Below are 5442 nucleotides of genomic sequence, written 5' to 3' on the forward strand. Positions count from 1 at the left end.
CTTTTTAAATTCCTTCCTTTTGCGAACATGGATTATTTGCGTAGGGAAGGAAATTCTATGTCAGTTTAATTATTCTACCCGTAGACTTCGAAGTGCTTAAATCAGTTATAACCGAGGTGCATTTTTTGTTTTTATTATGCTTAAGACTCCGACCGACAGAGCTCCGATAGCCCAATGGCTAGAGCGCTCGGCTTCCGAGCCAGTGGACCTGGGTTCGAGTCCCAGTCGGAACGAAAATCGTCGATGTGTTTTTGATTCCTCGAAACTGAAAATTTTTTTTTTCTTTTTAAATTCCTTCCTTTTGCGAACATGGATTATTTGCGTAGGGAAGATAATTCTATGTCAGTTTAATTATTCTACCCGTAGACTTCGAAGTGCTTAAATCAGTTATAACCGAGGTGCATTTTTTGTTTTTTTTATGCTTAAGACTCCGACCGACAGAGCTCCGATACCCCAATGGCTAGAGCGCTCGCTTTCCGAGCCAGTGGGCCTGGGTTCGAGTCCCAGTCGGAACGAAATTCGTCGATGTGTTTTTGATTCCTCGAAACTGAAAATTATGTTTCTTCTTTTTAAATTCCTTCCTTTTGCGAACATGGATTATTTGCGTAGGGAAGAAAATTCTATGTCAGTTTAATTATTCTACCCGTAGACTTCGAAGTGCTTAAATCAGTTATAACCGAGGTGCATTATTTGTTTTTTTTATGCTTAAGACTCCGACCGACAGAGCTCCGATAGCCCAATGGCTAGAGCGCTCGGCTTCCGAGCCAGTGGACCTGGGTTCGAGTCCCAGTCGGAACGAAAATCGTCGATGTGTTTTTGATTCCTCGAAACTGAAAATTATTTTTTTTCTTTTTAAATTCCTTCCTTTTGCGAACATGGATTATTTGCGTAGGGAAGGAAATTCTATGTCAGTTTAATTATTCTACCCGTAGACTTCGAAGTGCTTAAATCAGTTATAACCGAGGTGCATTTTTTGTTTTTATTATGCTTAAGACTCCGACCGACAGAGCTCCGATAGCCCAATGGCTAGAGCGCTCGGCTTCCGAGCCAGTGGACCTGGGTTCGAGTCCCAGTCGGAACGAAAATCGTCGATGTGTTTTTGATTCCTCGAAACTGAAAAATTTTTTTTTTCTTTTTAAATTCCTTCCTTTTGCGAACATGGATTATTTGCGTAGGGAAGGAAATTCTATGTCAGTTTAATTATTCTACCCGTAGACTTCGAAGTGCTTAAATCAGTTATAACCGAGGTGCATTTTTTGTTTTTATTATGCTTAAGACTCCGACCGACAGAGCTCCGATAGCCCAATGGCTAGAGCGCTCGGCTTCCGAGCCAGTGGACCTGGGTTCGAGTCCCAGTCGGAACGAAAATCGTCGATGTGTTTTTGATTCCTCGAAACTGAAAATTTTTTTTTTCTTTTTAAATTCCTTCCTTTTGCGAACATGGATTATTTGCGTAGGGAAGATAATTCTATGTCAGTTTAATTATTCTACCCGTAGACTTCGAAGTGCTTAAATCAGTTATAACCGAGGTGCATTTTTTGTTTTTTTTATGCTTAAGACTCCGACCGACAGAGCTCCGATACCCCAATGGCTAGAGCGCTCGCTTTCCGAGCCAGTGGGCCTGGGTTCGAGTCCCAGTCGGAACGAAATTCGTCGATGTGTTTTTGATTCCTCGAAACTGAAAATCATGTTTCTTCTTTTTAAATTCCTTCCTTTTGCGAACATGGATTATTTGCGTAGGGAAGAAAATTCTATGTCAGTTTAATTATTCTACCCGTAGACTTCGAAGTGCTTAAATCAGTTATAACCGAGGTGCATTTTTTGTTTTTTTTATGCTTAAGACTCCGACCGACAGAGCTCCGATAGCCCAATGGCTAGAGCGCTCGGCTTCCGAGCCAGTGGACCTGGGTTCGAGTCCCAGTCGGAACGAAAATCGTCGATGTGTTTTTGATTCCTCGAAACTGAAAATTATTTTTTTTCTTTTTAAATTCCTTCCTTTTGCGAACATGGATTATTTGCGTAGGGAAGGAAATTCTATGTCAGTTTAATTATTCTACCCGTAGACTTCGAAGTGCTTAAATCAGTTATAACCGAGGTGCATTTTTTGTTTTTATTATGCTTAAGACTCCGACCGACAGAGCTCCGATAGCCCAATGGCTAGAGCGCTCGGCTTCCGAGCCAGTGGACCTGGGTTCGAGTCCCAGTCGGAACGAAAATCGTCGATGTGTTTTTGATTCCTCGAAACTGAAAATCATGTTTCTTCTTTTTAAATTCCTTCCTTTTGCGAACATGGATTATTTGCGTAGGGAAGAAAATTCTATGTCAGTTTAATTATTCTACCCGTAGACTTCGAAGTGCTTAAATCAGTTATAACCGAGGTGCATTTTTTGTTTTTTTTATGCTTAAGACTCCGACCGACAGAGCTCCGATAGCCCAATGGCTAGAGCGCTCGGCTTCCGAGCCAGTGGACCTGGGTTCGAGTCCCAGTCGGAACGAAAATCGTCGATGTGTTTTTGATTCCTCGAAACTGAAAATTATTTTTTTTTTCTTTTTAAATTCCTTCCTTTTGCGAACATGGATTATTTGCGTAGGGAAGGAAATTCTATGTCAGTTTAATTATTCTACCCGTAGACTTCGAAGTGCTTAAATCAGTTATAACCGAGGTGCATTTTTTGTTTTTATTATGCTTAAGACTCCGACCGACAGAGCTCCGATAGCCCAATGGCTAGAGCGCTCGGCTTCCGAGCCAGTGGACTTGGGTTCGAGTCCCAGTCGGAACGAAAATCGTCGATGTGTTTTTGATTCCTCGAAACTGAAAATTATTTTTTTTCTTTTTAAATTCCTTCCTTTTGCGAACATGGATTATTTGCGTAGGGAAGGAAATTCTATGTCAGTTTAATTATTCTACCCGTAGACTTCGAAGTGCTTAAATCAGTTATAACCGAGGTGCATTTTTTGTTTTTATTATGCTTAAGACTCCGACCGACAGAGCTCCGATAGCCCAATGGCTAGAGCGCTCGGCTTCCGAGCCAGTGGACCTGGGTTCGAGTCCCAGTCGGAACGAAAATCGTCGATGTGTTTTTGATTCCTCGAAACTGAAAATTATTTTTTTTCTTTTTAAATTCCTTCCTTTTGCGAACATGGATTATTTGCGTAGGGAAGGAAATTCTATGTCAGTTTAATTATTCTACCCGTAGACTTCGAAGTGCTTAAATCAGTTATAACCGAGGTGCATTTTTTGTTTTTATTATGCTTAAGACTCCGACCGACAGAGCTCCGATAGCCCAATGGCTAGAGCGCTCGGCTTCCGAGCCAGTGGACTTGGGTTCGAGTCCCAGTCGGAACGAAAATCGTCGATGTGTTTTTGATTCCTCGAAACTGAAAATTATTTTTTTTCTTTTTAAATTCCTTCCTTTTGCGAACATGGATTATTTGCGTAGGGAAGGAAATTCTATGTCAGTTTAATTATTCTACCCGTAGACTTCGAAGTGCTTAAATCAGTTATAACCGAGGTGCATTTTTTGTTTTTATTATGCTTAAGACTCCGACCGACAGAGCTCCGATAGCCCAATGGCTAGAGCGCTCGGCTTCCGAGCCAGTGGACCTGGGTTCGAGTCCCAGTCGGAACGAAAATCGTCGATGTGTTTTTGATTCCTCGAAACTGAAAATTTTTTTTTTTCTTTTTAAATTCCTTCCTTTTGCGAACATGGATTATTTGCGTAGGGAAGGAAATTCTATGTCAGTTTAATTATTCTACCCGTAGACTTCGAAGTGCTTAAATCAGTTATAACCGAGGTGCATTTTTTGTTTTTATTATGCTTAAGACTCCGACCGACAGAGCTCCGATAGCCCAATGGCTAGAGCGCTCGGCTTCCGAGCCAGTGGACCTGGGTTCGAGTCCCAGTCGGAACGAAAATCGTCGATGTGTTTTTGATTCCTCGAAACTGAAAAATTTTTTTTTTCTTTTTAAATTCCTTCCTTTTGCGAACATGGATTATTTGCGTAGGGAAGGAAATTCTATGTCAGTTTAATTATTCTACCCGTAGACTTCGAAGTGCTTAAATCAGTTATAACCGAGGTGCATTTTTTGTTTTTTTTATGCTTAAGACTCCGACCGACAGAGCTCCGATACCCCAATGGCTAGAGCGCTCGCTTTCCGAGCCAGTGGGCCTGGGTTCGAGTCCCAGTCGGAACGAAATTCGTCGATGTGTTTTTGATTCCTCGAAACTGAAAATTATGTTTCTTCTTTTTAAATTCCTTCCTTTTGCGAACATGGATTATTTGCGTAGGGAAGAAAATTCTATGTCAGTTTAATTATTCTACCCGTAGACTTCGAAGTGCTTGAATCAGTTATAACCGAGGTGCATTATTTGTTTTTTTTATGCTTAAGACTCCGACCGACAGAGCTCCGATAGCCCAATGGCTAGAGCGCTCGGCTTCCGAGCCAGTGGACCTGGGTTCGAGTCCCAGTCGGAACGAAAATCGTCGATGTGTTTTTGATTCCTCGAAACTGAAAATTATTTTTTTTCTTTTTAAATTCCTTCCTTTTGCGAACATGGATTATTTGCGTAGGGAAGGAAATTCTATGTCAGTTTAATTATTCTACCCGTAGACTTCGAAGTGCTTAAATCAGTTATAACCGAGGTGCATTTTTTGTTTTTATTATGCTTAAGACTCCGACCGACAGAGCTCCGATAGCCCAATGGCTAGAGCGCTCGGCTTCCGAGCCAGTGGACCTGGGTTCGAGTCCCAGTCGGAACGAAAATCGTCGATGTGTTTTTGATTCCTCGAAACTGAAAATTTTTTTTTTCTTTTTAAATTCCTTCCTTTTGCGAACATGGATTATTTGCGTAGGGAAGGAAATTCTATGTCAGTTTAATTATTCTACCCGTAGACTTCGAAGTGCTTAAATCAGTTATAACCGAGGTGCATTTTTTGTTTTTATTATGCTTAAGACTCCGACCGACAGAGCTCCGATAGCCCAATGGCTAGAGCGCTCGCTTTCCGAGCCAGTGGGCCTGGGTTCGAGTCCCAGTCGGAACGAAAATCGTCGATGTGTTTTTGATTCCTCGAAACTGAAAATTATTTTTCTTCTTTTTAAATTCCTTCCTTTTGCGAACATGGATTATTTGCGTAGGGAAGAAAATTCTATGTCAGTTTAATTATTCTACCCGTAGACTTCGAAGTGCTTAAATCAGTTATAACCGAGGTGCATTTTTTGTTTTTTTTATGCTTAAGACTCCGACCGACAGAGCTCCGATAGCCCAATGGCTAGAGCGCTCGGCTTCCGAGCCAGTGGACCTGGGTTCGAGTCCCAGTCGGAACGAAAATCGTCGATGTGTTTTTGATTCCTCGAAACTGAAAATTATTTTTTTTTCTTTTTAAATTCCTTCCTTTTGCGAACATGGATTATTTGCGTAGGGAAGGAAATTCTATGTCAGT

General features: G+C 41.3%; 1 non-coding gene across 1 annotated transcript; it reads left to right on the forward strand.

Annotated features, from left to right (window-relative positions):
• Positions 1 to 4970: 4970 nt before the first annotated feature.
• Trnag-ucc (transfer RNA glycine (anticodon UCC)) lies at positions 4971 to 5043 on the forward strand. The gene has a single exon. It is a non-coding gene; the product is annotated as a tRNA-Gly (tRNA).
• The last annotated feature ends 399 nt before the right edge of the window (positions 5044 to 5442 follow it).

The sequence above is a fragment of the Uloborus diversus genome, unplaced genomic scaffold (genome assembly GCF_026930045.1).
Source record: "Uloborus diversus isolate 005 unplaced genomic scaffold, Udiv.v.3.1 scaffold_339, whole genome shotgun sequence".
Taxonomy (NCBI): domain Eukaryota; kingdom Metazoa; phylum Arthropoda; class Arachnida; order Araneae; family Uloboridae; genus Uloborus; species Uloborus diversus.